The 16,234-nt window shown below is 31.7% G+C and overlaps 1 protein-coding gene across 2 annotated transcripts in view; it reads right to left on the bottom strand.

Moving 5' to 3' along the window:
* Nucleotides 1-14,478, bottom strand: part of LOC130451500 (myosin-VIIa) — a 54,303-nt gene extending 39,825 nt beyond the window's left edge. Inside the window, exon 1 of one of the 2 annotated variants that reach the window (XM_056790540.1) lies at nt 14,012-14,478. The gene's annotated coding sequence lies outside the window, so the exon portion shown is untranslated. Of the gene's footprint in view, nt 1-7,922; nt 8,142-14,011 lie in introns of those variants that run through there. The other variant, XM_056790542.1, reaches the window with a different exon arrangement.
* Nucleotides 14,479-16,234: the final 1,756 nt, after the last annotated feature.

Raw genomic sequence — 16,234 nt, 5'->3', positions numbered from 1 at the left:
ATTTTTTTCGAAAAGTGCATATTCTTTGAGTTATTCATTTTTTTAAAAAATTTGACCGTTGCAGACCCTTATAAATTATTTTTTTACGAGGATACCCTTAAAGATATGAAAATGGTTTCTGTTCGGTTGCTTTTAGCAAAATTAGACGTATTTGAATCTACGTTGAAAAATTTTTCATTTTACACAGGGTGTGTATAAAAAGTGTTCAAAGTTTAACTTCATAAAAATCAAATTTCTTTATTTTTTTAAATAGAACCACCCGATTTTTTCTATTTTAATGCATTCAGAGGTAAAAAATAAGGCAAATTCATGTATACTTTCCTAAACCTAAACTTTACCGTTATCCAGATATTAAATGAAAAATACTTTTTTCATGATAGTTTGATTAAAACGCCCCAGCAATTGTTTTGTAATCATAAGTTATCAGTATAATAATTTTACATTGAACTTTTTTAACTTCAATTCTAAAAAATGGTTAGGTTAACGGAAATGCATAAAATAACAGTTTTATAAATGATTTTTCCGGAGATAAACCCCGAATACAACAGGAAGTTACTCGTTATACCACTTATATCCAAAGAAACAATTAATGAAATTTTGATCATATAGGGCAGAAAAAAGCAGCTGACAATACAGTGAATGATGAAATCAAATTAAGATGTAATACTTGAATTTGAGGTAAACCCAAATACATCGAGTAGATAAGCATACACTACATTCAATGTTAGCCATAAATCGATAGTGAAAAAAAAAAAAAAAAAATTCAGTTCTATAAAGTGATACGTACCCAGGAGTTCTTGGAATACGATTTTGATAGGCGAACTTATTTTTGTGAGCACGATGAGCATCATCGTCTAAATTGCCGCTACTGGTCAACAGAAAATATTCACTGAATGAGAGAAGAACACACGTAATATCCTCCAAACGTTAATGTTTTGGGAGGGAATGATTAAAAACCATAACATTGGTTCCTTTTTTATTGAAGGCTATTTAAATGGCGATCCTTATTTGAAAATACTTCCAAATAATGTCTCTCCAACACATTTATAGCCAGATCCCGGACACACTTAAGTTCCAGTGAATACGATATGGTTTCAGAAAGATGGAGCCTCGCCAGATTACCAACGCAATGTCCGGCAGTACCTCCCAATGGGTGTATAGGGAGGAGGGAATCCATAGAATTGTCAGCGCGATGAACTAATTTTGCATAATTACATTTTTTCTATGGGAATATGTGAAGGGTATTGTGTACATTGTGTTTCACTTTTTATTTCATTTTGCATTATACTTTAATTTTAGAATGTATTGTAGTGAATTTCTGTAATCATATGATTTTGTTTTTTTTCCATATTAATTGTTGCAATGAACTTGAAAACGATAACATTTCTCAATAGAGCTTGAAGATATATTACAAACAATAAACAACAAAAGCCTTTATTTCCGATTTAAAACATATTAGTTTATAAATTAAATTTGACGTGGCTTTCACATACTGTATAAGGTGGATTTACCGTTGCATTTACAATGTACACACGCATTTAATAGAAATAATGCAGGTCTCTCGAAGTCTAAGTAAACAGCTAAGAAAAAATTCCATTCCTACTTTAATAATATAATATACTATAATATTAAAATGTTAATAAATTATGAATTCTCCGATTTATATGCATATTGTTATTATTGCTTTCCTCTCCATTTTTTATCATTATTTTTTAAAAAAGAAAATTATTAGCTATGTTAAATGTGATAGAGCGTAGGAGATACTCTCATAAATATTACTTAATATAAAATAAGGTTTACATGTATATTTTAAAAAAAAAAGCGTTAAATTTATTAGGATTAATGAAGTGCAATAGAAAATAGTCCTACATAATATTACTTACAAGCTATATTTATACTAATTAACCATAAAAACGCAATGGTAACAAGTATATGCCTGACTAAACATGCCTTAGTCGTTATGGTTGATATTACGAAATTTTACTTTGAAACTTGATAAGTTTTAGCAACAAAAACTCCTTATGGTGTTAATTGATTTTTAACTGATTGGAATTATTACTATTATTATATACAGCTACACAATTTTATGGTTTTATTGACGAATTGATGGTCGATTTTTGATTTTAGTTTGATAATCTCTTTCAAATTCATCGGTTTGGAAAAATTTCGAACAAAATTATTGCGAAATGGCGATGCGCTATCGTATTACAATCATATTTAATGTTTTCTCAGTGTGTCCTAATAAAATTCTCTTGTTAAATTTTTCTCAAAAAAATATAAATTATAAAATTTTTCACTCTACTGCTCAGAGTTGTCAGTCAATTTTTTCTTATTTCCACGTTGATACTGCCTCCAAAAGCAAATTTTAGGATTTTCATCTTCTTAATGGCAGACGAATATTTTGTCAAACAATATAAATATGTTCAATAGAATTTTTGTTTCTTCTTAATGCTCTGTTTATACAAACGATTTCTTTATATATAGTAACCAATATAGTACCAAGTTTTATACTTTAATAACACATGAACAGTATTTATGGGAACGCGACAGTTTTTGATTTACGTTTTAAAACATATTTTGCTTTCTAATAGTAGTCGATTCTCATACTCGGATTCCATTTACTTCGAAATATTTTTATCATCTTCGCTATACCTTCTAAAAGACTCAAATAAATTAGTGAATACATTTGTTTGTTTCACAACTCAACTGAGACACATTAATAGCTACCCTATTAAAAGAAAAAATTCGGACATTTCGGACATTCATTGCCAAAAAATTATTCTACGTTAAAAATGGTAAATAAATTTAATAAATTTTGGTTATACAAATAGTCTTAACAATCCCTTCAAATCCGTTGGCTTTTTAAAGGATCTCTCCGCTTTCTAATACCTAATAAGTTTCTGTCTTCATTTGAATTTTTATGAAAAATTGTTAGTACAAAGGTTTCAAATAAGCCAATGGAATGGTTTTAGGAAGATTTAGAATAGTTTTTCAACAAAGATTTCGACTGAAGTACAAGGGTAAGTAAAGAATTACTAACACGTTTTCATCTACAACTTTATTAAACTAAAATATACTTTGTATATACAATTGTCCCAGTGAGTTACAAGCTTTCATATGTCTTCCTAGTAGAAGGTTTTCGTTTGTTCATGAAGCCAATTTCTCTCCGCATCCTGAACGTCCATGTCAAATGCTCCTTTGAATGATCTATAGAGATGAATGTCTGAGGAAGCGAGATCTGGGCTGTAAGGAGATTATTCCAGGGTCTCGAAGCCCAGTAGTTGACTGTATGGGTTGTGTCCGGTTCGGTTTTGTCGTCCAACAACAAAACCTTTTTGGAGAATAAAATTATTTTACGTTAGTTCTCCCTTTTAGTGTAATCTGAAAACGCACTTGATACGCTTCTGCTGTTGTAACTAGACAACTTTCGCAATCATGATTCAATCCCTTATACTTGATCACAGACGCGCCAACGGTTCCTATCTTTGTTTAATAAAGCTGTAGGGAAAAGCGTTAGTAATTTTCGACTATCAACTCCAAAATGTTATGTATTTCCGTATTAGTAACATTAGAAAGTGAATGAGAGTATCAGAAATTGGACCAATTTTATTTCGGTGAGAGCTTGACCTTACTGCTTCATCCTTTTTAAGAATTTAACTCGATCGAAAATATTTTCATGGCTACACTATTGACCTACAAAATTGTATTAATGAGTTTAATGACCAATATTATACCAAAGCTTTGGTATGTCTATTAAGTAATAAGTCTAAGCCATAATATCATTATAACATTCATAAAAAATCTAATAAAAATATTAACAGAAAATCATATATATATATATATCAATTTCTACATATACCGGATATGTTAATTTTCGTATTTCGTCCTTGACCACACACGCAATTAAGTTGTTAATAATGAATATTATTGAAGAATACTAATCCAAGAAGATGTTCGTTCATAACATTTCTCACCATCTCTACGAGTGAGAATATAGATATTAATATAGTGGTGATGCAAATGTTACTAACAGTAGTAAATTTTCATGTTAAAATAGAATATTGCGACAATTTAAAAAATTTGTCTTACAAGATAAAAGGTTTGATCTCTTCCTCTCAAACATATAGCAATTATAAAGCAAAAGATTAAAATCCTATTGTCCTGCATATAAAACACAGTTCTATACTCAAAGTTGTCGATCTCTCGGCTAATCGCTCTAAGAAAATGTGTAGCAATTACAGCTGAAAAACTCTTTATAGTAATGAGAATGAAGGCATATTTCGCTGCCTTCAGGTAAACTCATTTGTAATCTTAACGGTAGTAGCAGATTTGAGATAGCCAGTCATTCTTCTTAAAACCTATTGCAAATGCTTCATAGATGACAGTTTGTTTGTATGTCGCCACAAAGGATGAGATAATACCATAGAGTTATTATCAAAGATAGTGAGAGCATCATATAAGTGGAATTATCCTATTGGAAGAGAGAGAATAAAAGCTCGGTTTACCACTTAAACAAGCTCTCATACCTCGCTCTCCATCGTCAATAATAACTCTATGGATAATATCCCAAAACGAGGTTACTACTTCGACTAAGTAAAAAAAATAGTAGTGAGGTGATACGTGGCATAATTTTGCTAGGTTCACAATGTCGGCTGGACCAAAAAAAATGAAAATCATGAGATAAGAATTTTCCTGGTAATAATTCGTTGACCTTGGAAAAAATGCGTCACTGCGCTAACAAATACATGAAGTATCAATAGTTATTTCTCTCTTCCGTGATCACACTTAGCCACATAACACGATATTCGGTGAAGAAATGTAGAAGAACTGAAAACATCAGAAAAACAAGATGATAAAATACCCAGAAGTGATCGGGATCAATTGTGAAGACAAAAGAGTAATAACATTAACACTTTAAACAACTTATTACAATTGATAAGAGTAAATTTCAATAAAAAGATAATTTATAATAAATTTAACTGTTCTTATGAATTCCCACTCCACATTCTGAGTAGGAAATAACATATTGGAATGAAATCGATCTGTATCAATACATATCAATTCATAAGGACTCATATTTCTATGAAAAAGGTGTATTCTTTTTCCTTTAATTCATTGCGATTTGTAACTTCGAATCCATGTCGATACACATTTTGTTGTAAATAAATTTAAAGAAAAAAATATTTCGCTATGAACCTGGTGATATGGTAACTTCATTTATAGTAAAAGTACCTTTCAAATTCGAATTTGAAAGTGAGTAGAACAACCGTATTACTGGAACCAAATCATCACCAAGTCAACACTCATACAATTGTGGAAGTTATTTACTTTTGTAGACGTTCCAGATATTTATCTCCAGTTATATTTTCCACCAATTCAGAAGGGGCGTATGTATGTGTAGTTCCGTAAAATTCCTGTCAAAAGTTATTTGGGTCCGTACAGGAACGCTCAGGGGTTTATTTTTTCCGAATAGATTATGTTTACAAAATATAGAAAACGAAAACAATATTTTTTTTGAAAATTAGGAGCAATTCTCGATACTTGATACTGGTCCAGGTCGATTCTATGGTATTCAGAGTGAGGATTAAGAAATCTATGGAACAGTTAAATTTATCGTAATTTATCGATTGAAATTTACACTGGTAGGTGGAGCATAAAATATCAATGTCAAGTTAGTGTCTAGACTCTAATATTAATTCTCATATATTCTATTTTAAATGTAAATAATGAATTTAAAATGAAAGCAGGTTGCTGAGTGGGCGTACGGTACTTAGATATTATAATTAATTCTCTCGCCAAATATGTAACTTCCATGTTTCATAGCATGTATAGCATGCAAATCAACAAGTTATGGACTTGTCAGACATTGACATTGTTTGAATTAGTCATTATTGCACATTTCGTAAAGAGAAATAATACAAAATATAGATTCGTAGTTTCTGCCTGTTGCGCGTCAGAAGTGCATGAAACGAAAGAGTAAATTTTTTATTTTTGATGTCATTATATTTCAGTAGCAAAAGTTAATTGGTCATGAGATATTGCAAAGTAAATCATCTAAAATAGAAACATCATGTGGATTCAAGAAACACGAATATAAAATTTGGAAAAGTTAAGAAAAACGGATGGAATAGAAAACGAAAATAATAAAATTGACAAAGCAAACATCGATGGTAGATAAAATAGAGAAGAACAATTCCAATGGTCACAGAATCAAAGAAAAAAGAGCTATCAGAAAAGTAATAAGGATAAGAAAAAACCGAAATAGATGAATAAAGAATCAATAAATCAGAACAAATAGTAAAAGTAGTAATAGAAATCAACAAACCGTACAAAAAATGAAAAGAAATAAAAAAATTAATTTGGTATCTTACTTAAATAAGGCACTGCGATGCTCGAGAAAACGCTATAATCATAATTTAAGATGAGAAGAATAATTAATAAATAATAAATTAATAATAATTAAAGATGAAAATAGCTTTTCTTCACTCTCTTATCTAATCTAAAAGACAAATCAAACCACATTCCCGCTTCTGGAGCACACTATTTTTTGCAATCGCTAGAAAAGTGTAGTATATACAAAACACAACAAATAAGGAATCTACAAGAATATAGGAAGGAGGGAAATAAGAAAGTTACGAACAAGGAGATTGTTCCTGCATACTCTTCCAGGTTGGAAACAGAGGAGCAAAGTAGGGAAGAAATTTCAGAAATAGTGTCAATGTGTGGTCCCGATATTGGCAATTCGCAAAAATATTTATTCATGCAGTGACAAGTCTCAAAAAGCTTTACACAAAGTTTCAAAATGCTGTTTCAACCCATGTTATTATAGTGGAGCTCGAACGACCGCTCAAAATGGAGCTGTTTACGGTGAAGAAATTGTTTTATCTGACCGGCACCTGAAAAGAAAGAAATAGCAGCCCAGGAAGAGGTTTTCAAAACATTTTCCAAGGATCGTACATGAGCATTTAAATGACGATAATTAGTAAATTGTGGGGTTCCTCGAATTATCAGCGCTGTGCAGAAGCAGCGTCGAGTAGAATGTTGTGAGCGATTTTTAGAACTGCGAGGACCAAGAAAGTATCAGATCATTTGTAACGGGTGATGAAACTATGACCCGACATCCAAAAGAGATTCCATGGAATGGCATCGAAAAGAAGAGCCTGTGCCATAAAAAAGCAAAGTTCACGAAAAGCACCAATAAAGTGATAGCTGCAATATATTGGGACTGCAAGGGTATCTTTTTGATCGACTTTGAGGAATTAAATACAACCGTGATCGCGGTATATTACTCTGATTTACAAAGGCGTAAATAAATTATCGAGGCGATAAAATCAGCCAAAGTGTGCCTTTGCTTCATGATAATGATTCAGTCTACTCTTCTTTATTTTCTAATGTACACGAATATGGCCTCACAGAGATTGAACACCCACCATATAGCCCTGGCCTCGTCCGACTAATTTTTGTTCGCAAAGCTGAATAAAGCTGTAAAGATGCACCATATTTTTATAGTGGCATAGAAGCTTCAGTCAGACGTTCTGAAAATGTGTGGAATAGAAAGAGATAATATATTTAAAATTAATCACATTTTTTTTATTCATGACCTTTCTTTTTATGTTAGGCTAAGAGCTCGTGGACCGCACTACCTATGTTGAAATTCCAAACATTGATAATCCTAGTTTGAATTGAACATCTCAAATAAGAACCAACTGTCATTTCAAATATTCTAGATCGTAGATGCAGTTAATCGTGCCACAATGTATAACGTAATAAAATAGAATTTGTATCGACTTAAAACTTTAAATTTCCATGGCCTTTAATTACATCAAATCAAAATGAATAAATTTTTGACAGTTAAAATTGGTTTGCGGGGTAAATAGAAACTATATCAGAAATATAAGATTCCTCATTTTTGCAATTCCTACCTTTTATATAACAGCAAAATTTTCCATAATAATCTTTTTGCCTTATTTATCTTCTAGTTGTTTCTCCATAACACGTGTCATAATTCATAATGTCAGTAAGACCAACGTATTAACACCGGCATAACAACACTACTAAGTCATTATTTATATTACTACACGAAATTTAAGCTGATAAAATATGTACATATCAAAAATACACTTGTTAAAATTTAGATTTGTTGTATATTGCTCTCTTTTTATAAAATCATCATCACAAAATAAAATGACCTACTTCACGAGATAATACAGAAGATTTTAATATTAAGTAAGTAAGATAGATATCAAATAATTTCAGAAATTGACTGTGATACATTATGAAACGTCATATTTTTCATAACCTTCATAACATAAACTGTTAGAGTAATTTACTAATTACTGTAAAAACAGACAATTATTTCATTATTTAAACTGACTGACTCATTATTTTGATTCAATAGATTTATAAACATTGGAAACAACATTATTAAAGACACAGTTGTTTGAAATAAGTCCATTTTCTGGGTGAATATTCTGTTGAATTTCTTGTTTAATGTTAATTTCATTTGAAACTGTGATATCTACAAGTATGCGGGGGGCTTGGTCCAGAATGTTTTCCGAAATTCTTCTAGTGTTTTCTAATGAAAACTCAACATAGCCTTCGGCTGTATTGTTGGATTTCTTTCCTCTATTCTTGCTTTATTTTCAGAATGTCCGCTCCTGACGAGCGCCTGAAATAATATCCTGTGGATCTTTCATCACTAAACAGACCCAGGTACTGAGCAATCTTTGCTGGTAATTTTCCAATGGTATTTACGCCCACTGATTGTATGCCACATTTTCCATTATAATATCGTACAAAAAATCTGTCGTACTTTACAGCAGGAGGTTTAATAATTCTATACTTTTTGAGCAGCTCAACAAAATTGACAGCAGCAATATTTCCAGCAGTGACCACAAATTTGCGAATAACGTGGGTTTTGCTCTCTGGAATTATAATTTTAAAAAAAGGTGCCTTCGTCAAAAACGTCTCCTTCTCGTAGGAACGTCAGTTTATCATTACTGCAGGCTCCTGCAATTCCTATTATATTGCAACCTAAGGAACAGATTTATTTAATAATATAGTAAATTAAGTCGTACTTTTGCAAATAGAAATATTTCATCTTGAGCCTCTTTTATAAATCTTTCTACATTCTCTTTCGTCAAAATCTCCGATTTGTTGCAGGATTTTTTGCTGACCGTCTCTTCAGCTAAGCCAAAAGCATAGTGTATTTCTAGATATCGACATGTAACTAGTACCTTTCCGTTGATGTTCTTTATATTTTCCAAATCCCACCATTTTTCAAATTAATATTTTCATTGTAATTTTTTGAATATTATAAAAGCGCGGAATTAGATAAAACGTTGTACGTAAACACGTTATGAAAATAACTATTACTTAATACCAAAGAAGAAACCTGTTTCTTGATAAAATTAAAAAATTCTACTGACAAACCAAATATTGATATTACTTTAAAAATGTACCTAGTAGTAAGAAATATAACTGAGTATTCATGAAATACTCTCGTTGGTGACAATTCTGTCCTGACGAAATTTCACTGCAGGAAAACTGCAAGAATACTCATTTGATAACGAAGAGTGCGCTATTTTATTTCACACCACATTCCTTCATTTAATAAATTAACTAAGTATACCATAGATAATCAGTAGTTGAAACAGATACACGATATTGCGTAATTGTATTCATTGAAAAAGTAAACCATGACACAATAAGGATTTAAACGTATTTTTTATTCCTATTCAAGCGCAAAATCGCATATTACTTATTTGTTGTCTCAGGAGGATATCGGAATGGTTAAAGAATTCATTTTATGTAAGATGAAAAAGTATACAACTTTCATGGAAAGTTACGACACTGCTCTGTAAATATTTACTCACTCAATATCTTTTAGATTTTATTTTGTTCAAAAATAATTTATACACATTGTCATTGTAGCGTTTAAAAACAGTTTTAAAAAGAAAACGCGCTTCAATAAACAATCAAACTAAAAATTAGGGAAATAGTGTTTTCAACATTTCAAATGAGGATCAACAAAAGATAATTTAATGTATATATAAGTTTCGTGCGTTTCCTAAGATAATTTTATGACTACTTATATCTATCAACCTAAAATATCTTTTATTAATCACTCTACCTTTATTTGAGGCGTTGAACAAAATGATTTTCCAATATTCAGTTTGGTTTGCCAATAACGCGTATTTTTTAAACTTCGCTTCATGGAAAGTAGTTTTTCTACAATATATTAATACTTTAACGTAACATCAAATGTTATAATATAACAACTGATAACTGTGTAAAAATCATAATATTCATAATAAACATTTCAATGAAACCCCAGTAGTACACGTCTACTTAATCAAAAATTATATTGTACCATCTCTAGTTAAAATTAAACAAAGATACTAGTTCGATGTACGTGACTGGAGGATACAGATATTAATAAAATTTGTCTAAGCAGTTAAATAAGCACATGCAGTTGTTAAGCAATAAGTTGAAATAATAAAAGATAACCGTATAATAATAGTAAATGATATCGCAACGGTATACAGTCCGAATCGTCAGGGCCAGCTTCAAGGAGTAAAAAATTAAGTCTTTACTCAAAAAAAATTCAATTAGTGACTTTGTACGGTAGCAGTTGGTTGCAATGAAAAAAATTGAAGCTGGCACAAATTATATAATAATAAAACTGAAAAATCGACGACATACTAGCGAAAATTATGAGTTACATTTAATTTTCAAAAATACTGCCATAAGTATAATAATAATCAACTAGCTTTTACCCGCGGCTTCGCTCGCATCGAATCCATTAAATAAGTATCAGAAATCATTATAATAGAAAAGAACGAACTCTGTAGCAAAAACCTACAAAAATCCATAACTCCACATTGAATTTCCGCGCCTAGCTCCTCTCCAACTCAACCGATTTAAGTGTAAAAACTCAAAAGAAAGAAGGTGTTTCAGCGAGTGTTCTTAAATCAAAAAGAATTCTGTAGCTATATTAGAACCTGAGATATAGATCTTTGAATGTAGAAAAATTGCCAAAAACCTACAAAAATCCATAACTCCACATGAATGTCCGCGCCTAGCTCCTCTCCAACTCAACCGATTCAAGTGTTCAAAAACTCAAAAGAAAGAAGGTGTTTCAGCGAGTGTTCTTAAATCAAAACTAACTCTGTAGCTATATTAGAATCTGAGATATAGATCTTTGAATGTAGAAAAATTGCCAAAAACCTACAAAAATCCATAACTCCACATGAATGTCCGCGCCTAGCTCCTCTCCAACTCAACCGATTCAAGTGTTCAAAAACTCAAAAGAACGAAGGTGTTTCAGCGAGTGTTCTTAAATCAAAACTAACTCTGTAGCTATATTAGAATCTGAGATATAGATCTTTGAATGTAGAAAAATTGCCAAAAACCTACAAAAATCCATAACTCCACATGAATGTCCGCGCCTAGCTCCTCTCCAACTCAACCGATTCAAGTGTTCAAAAACTCAAAAGAAAGAAGGTGTTTCAGCGAGTGTTCTTAAATCAAAAAGAATTCTGTAGCTATATTAGAACCTGAGATATAGAACTTTGAATGTAGAAAAATTGCCAAAAACCTACAAAAATCCATAACTCCACATGAATGTCCGCGCCTAGCTCCTCTCCAACTCAACCGATTCAAGTGTTCAAAAACTCAAAAGAAAGAAGGTGTTTCAGCGAGTGTTCTTAAATCAAAAAGAATTCTGTAGCTATATTAGAACCTGAGATATAGAACTTTGAATGTAGAAAAATTGCCAAAAACCTACAAAAATCCATAACTCCACATGAATGTCCGCGCCTAGCTCCTCTCCAACTCAACCGATTCAAGTGTTCAAAAACTCAAAAGAAAGAAGGTGTTTCAGCGAGTGTTCTTAAATCAAAAAGAATTCTGTAGCTATATTAGAACCTGAGATATAGAACTTTGAATGTAGAAAAATTGCCAAAAACCTACAAAAATCCATAACTCCACATTGAATGTCAACGCCTAGCTCCTATCCAACACAACCGATTTGAATGGTCAAAAACTCAAAAGAAAGAAGGTGTTTCAGCGAGTGTTCTTAAATCAAAAAGAATTCTGTAGCTATATTAGAACCTGAGATATAGATCTTTGAATGTAGAAAAATTGCCAAAAACCTACAAAAATCCATAACTCCACATGAATGTCCGCGCCTAGCTCCTCTCCAACTCAACCGATTCAAGTGTTCAAAAACTCAAAAGAAAGAAGGTGTTTCAGCGAGTGTTCTTAAATCAAAAAGAATTCTGTAGCTATATTAGAACCTGAGATATAGAACTTTGAATGTAGAAAAATTGCCAAAAACCTACAAAAATCCATAACTCCACATTGAATGTCCGCGCCTAGCTCCTCTCCAACTCAACCGATTTAAGTGTTCAAAAACTCAAAAGAAAGAAGGTGTTTCAGCGAGTGTTCTTAAACCAAAGAAAACGAAGTCTCTATCTTGAATAGAACCTGAGATATTGAGTATAGAACGTGTGTATGTGAAAAACTCCCATAAGTATGTACAGAATAACTTGAGAATGGTGAAAATTAGATGAAATCCGATAGTTGATGGCTGATCTTTGCATCAGTACCTTTCATTGAAAAAAAAATTAAGCAAATCGGTTGGGTAGAACGCCTGAACGGACTCGGAATGGAAATCATCAATTTTTTTAATATATAAGAATATTTTCATTGAAGTGGATGCCAATTTTAATATCAAGCAAGGATCCTCAATACTCATCTCTTATGAATATAGAGAGAATGCTTTCTTAGAACACAGATACTAGATTCCTTTTCAAATGGTGTGAAAATGACGAAAAGAAACTTTATTAGTTATGTATCTCTTTATGTTATCAATTGTGTTTATATATGATTTTTTTGAATTGTGTTAATGTGTCTATATTCTATACAATAATTTTATAGCTGCTTGCGCCTAAACGATTCTGCTAGTTATTTCCTCGTTACCGTCTCGTGTAATTGATATCTTCATCCGGTTCCAAAACACATCAAAATCTCAAGAGACACGAATTTGCAGATAAGTTTCTAATTCCAGTGAAATAATGTTGGAAGTAGTGGACGATAATAAATAAAATTTAGTGACATCTACTATATAATAATAAAATTATTAAAAAATTTCCTTCAAAATACCAAAAAAATATAATTCACAACAGCGTAATTAATATCGCCACGCGTCGCTCGTTACACAAAAAAATTATATGTTAGATGCTGCTGATTTATTGAGCCCTTTTTACTATGCTTAGCTTACTTTACATAAATAGATTTCATCATGTATTTGAAGGCCTAGTATATATAAAAAAATTTTGTTGCCACGAGTCTCCTACATAACCATTATATTTCCAAAATACACCTACTTCTAACATAGTTAGATTTTTGTTGAAAACAAACTGTTTGATACAATAATATATATACGTATTAAAATGGATAATTATCGGAAACTCTCACACAACTGTTTTCTTTCATTCTTTCAAAAGCTCAATTGACAAGTTTGTCAAAAAACTTCGTCAATTGTAATTTAGATACAATATTATGAATTTAAATTAGATGCCTAGATTAGACTTATGTGATAAAGTTTTTTTATTGTTGTATTGTTTATTTTCTCTAACTAATTCTTCAATATTTGCTGTTTTGGAACTATTGCCCACAATTTTTCCATTTTAAATATCTCTATTATTGGTTCTTACGAAACGTCAAAAATCCTGGAGCAGGTCCTGGAATCGGAGGCACAAGTCGAAGGTACCGGTCCGTTGTCGGTACCCAAAGAATTCTACAAGGACATGGAACCCGATAACTTGACCTCCACTGTTCCGCAAGCTGTTTTACACATTCAACGGCAAAATAATAAACAAATAATAAATCATAACACAGGGCAAGCACTACTTTTGCTTATTTACTTTATGAAGGTGACATATCATAAAAAAATTGGAGCATTTGCAGACGTGTACCGTTTTTCAAAAAAATAATTGACACTCACCTGTATTAAATAATATTTCCGTTTTTTTAAATAATCCTTAGCATTTTTTGATTTCTTTAATATAACACTGAGTCACAAGGTAAGACAATTTATAGTGTTCACGAAGCACTATCAACCGTAGTTACGTACAATTGTACTCACAGGACACGGTGTAGTCAAATGCTGTTACCTGTAATTATGTTGACTGTGTTTTTAGACACGGTGGTGCCCTCAATAGGAATGTCAGGTACTACGAGATTATTATTCGCCTTCCAATTGCTTCTTTGGTTGCATATTCACGAGCAATATAAGAATACATATTAAATGAAAAGTTTAAATCAGTTTTTTTGGTAACTTTAATTATGTAACCGACCCCAGCATCTAACAATAAAGAAATTAGCTGTACATAATACGCTCTAATAACAAAATTTCGTTCAAAAATTTATTTTACATATATTCTTTAACTTGGGAGTTTTACTTGTGGAAGAATATTCAATTTTTGTTTTCACAAATTAGTTTAGTACGATGATAGGCACTTTTATCATTTTAGATAACAGACAGTGAACTAACATTCGCATTATTCTTAGGCTCAGGGCCGGATTAAGCTAGGGGCTTGGGGGGGCTATAGCCCCGGGTCCCAGGTCCAAGAGGGCTCCATCATTTGGAAATTATTTTGTATTTTTTGATGTGTTGATACCACAAATCTAACGTATTGATATTATTTTGTGAATTTTTCCGGGTTTTCGAATTCCTTAAGGGGGCCCCGTCATTATTTTAGCCCCGGGCCTTATAAATCTTAATCCGGCCCTGCTAATTTTTTGAAATGTGATCAATAAGAAGTACAAAAATAATGAAAAAGTGATTTTCAGTAACGAACACTACAGCAAATATGTGAATGTGCAGAAGATAACTTTTTACCATGAACCACCATCCATAGATCAGAGATGTCTATTTCTAATAGTTCTGAGTAATCATGATGTAAATACTACAACGTGTGCTCTTCCCGAGGGCTAATTTTCGACTCGTTCTGCGCGTCTCTCATCAAATTGGCGCGTCTTTTGGGAGAGAATTCTCATTGGCTGCTTCCCAGCTGGTGCGCAATAGCACACCTTGTAATCTTTTTACATCATGTGAGTAGTACAGCTTATAGATCAGAAATGTAAGAGATGTATTGAAATGTTTATTGAATTTTTCAGGCAAATATAGATAAATTTTGATAATCAAAGTATTTACTGGAAACAGGTCCAGTTTCAACTGCAGATAGGCATTATCTTTGTGGTTTCAAAAAGCCTATAATTTTCCAGACTTCACAAATTATACCCAAATATTAGCCAAAATATTTCGGACCCTTGAACTTCCGATAACTATACTCTGTATATTATTTTTAAATTTAGTAGTATACGTAATAACCATTTCCTGAAATTGCAGCTATATGACTTTTTTGTTTTTCCCTTTTCCAAAACTTAAAGTATACGTTAATTTGTAATTGACATTTAATGTGTATTGAAAGCTGTATAGATTTTATAAAGGTAATGTTGACTGGGTATCTATCAGCAACAAAGTGAAACATATTATGGCCAAAGTCGTGGAAGCTCATATCTTTGAAGATGATATCGTATGTATTTGCCATAGTTGGAATGGAATAAGTACCAATTTTTTATTGCAAACGACGTTTTGACTACAATTACAAAGCTAATTAAGCATTGAAATTAATACTGTAACAGATAAAGTTATCACAAATTAAATGTATATCAACTTTGTTTCAAACGCTTGAATTTATGAATACATTTGAGTGACAATCAGATGTTTACCCTGTAACTTTAAATTCAAATCAGTCAAGTTCATTCATATTTACCGAAAAGGCACAATCAATCCACCAGTCATAATCAATTGGTTTCTTTTTTCTAACATGAAAGCTTGAGTAACGCAAAAATATTTATATAAGCTACCAATTACCAGCGAAAGCTTCTCGATCGCGCATAGGTAGAATTTTAAATTTTTTTCGCGAATGAGGTGCTAAAATTTCTCAACGACCTTGAATAAAAAATTTTCTAACAATAAATTAATAAAGCCAACCTTTTGTGACCAATTACTGATATTTCAGATGGTATATATATAATTCGTCAATCGAAATTCCGCACATGAGATGTGCTAAGATCGCAGAGTTCTATATTTACTATTTTATTTAAGATCGATTTTGTATCAGGAGTGCAGAAATGCAAGCAAGTATACGAAAAATCAGGA

This window comes from Diorhabda sublineata, chromosome X, assembly GCF_026230105.1.
Source record: "Diorhabda sublineata isolate icDioSubl1.1 chromosome X, icDioSubl1.1, whole genome shotgun sequence".
In the NCBI taxonomy this organism is placed as follows: Eukaryota; Metazoa; Arthropoda; class Insecta; order Coleoptera; family Chrysomelidae; genus Diorhabda; species Diorhabda sublineata.
The sequence above is the reverse complement of the archived record's forward strand: the minus strand, read 5'-3'. Positions and strand labels throughout refer to the sequence as shown.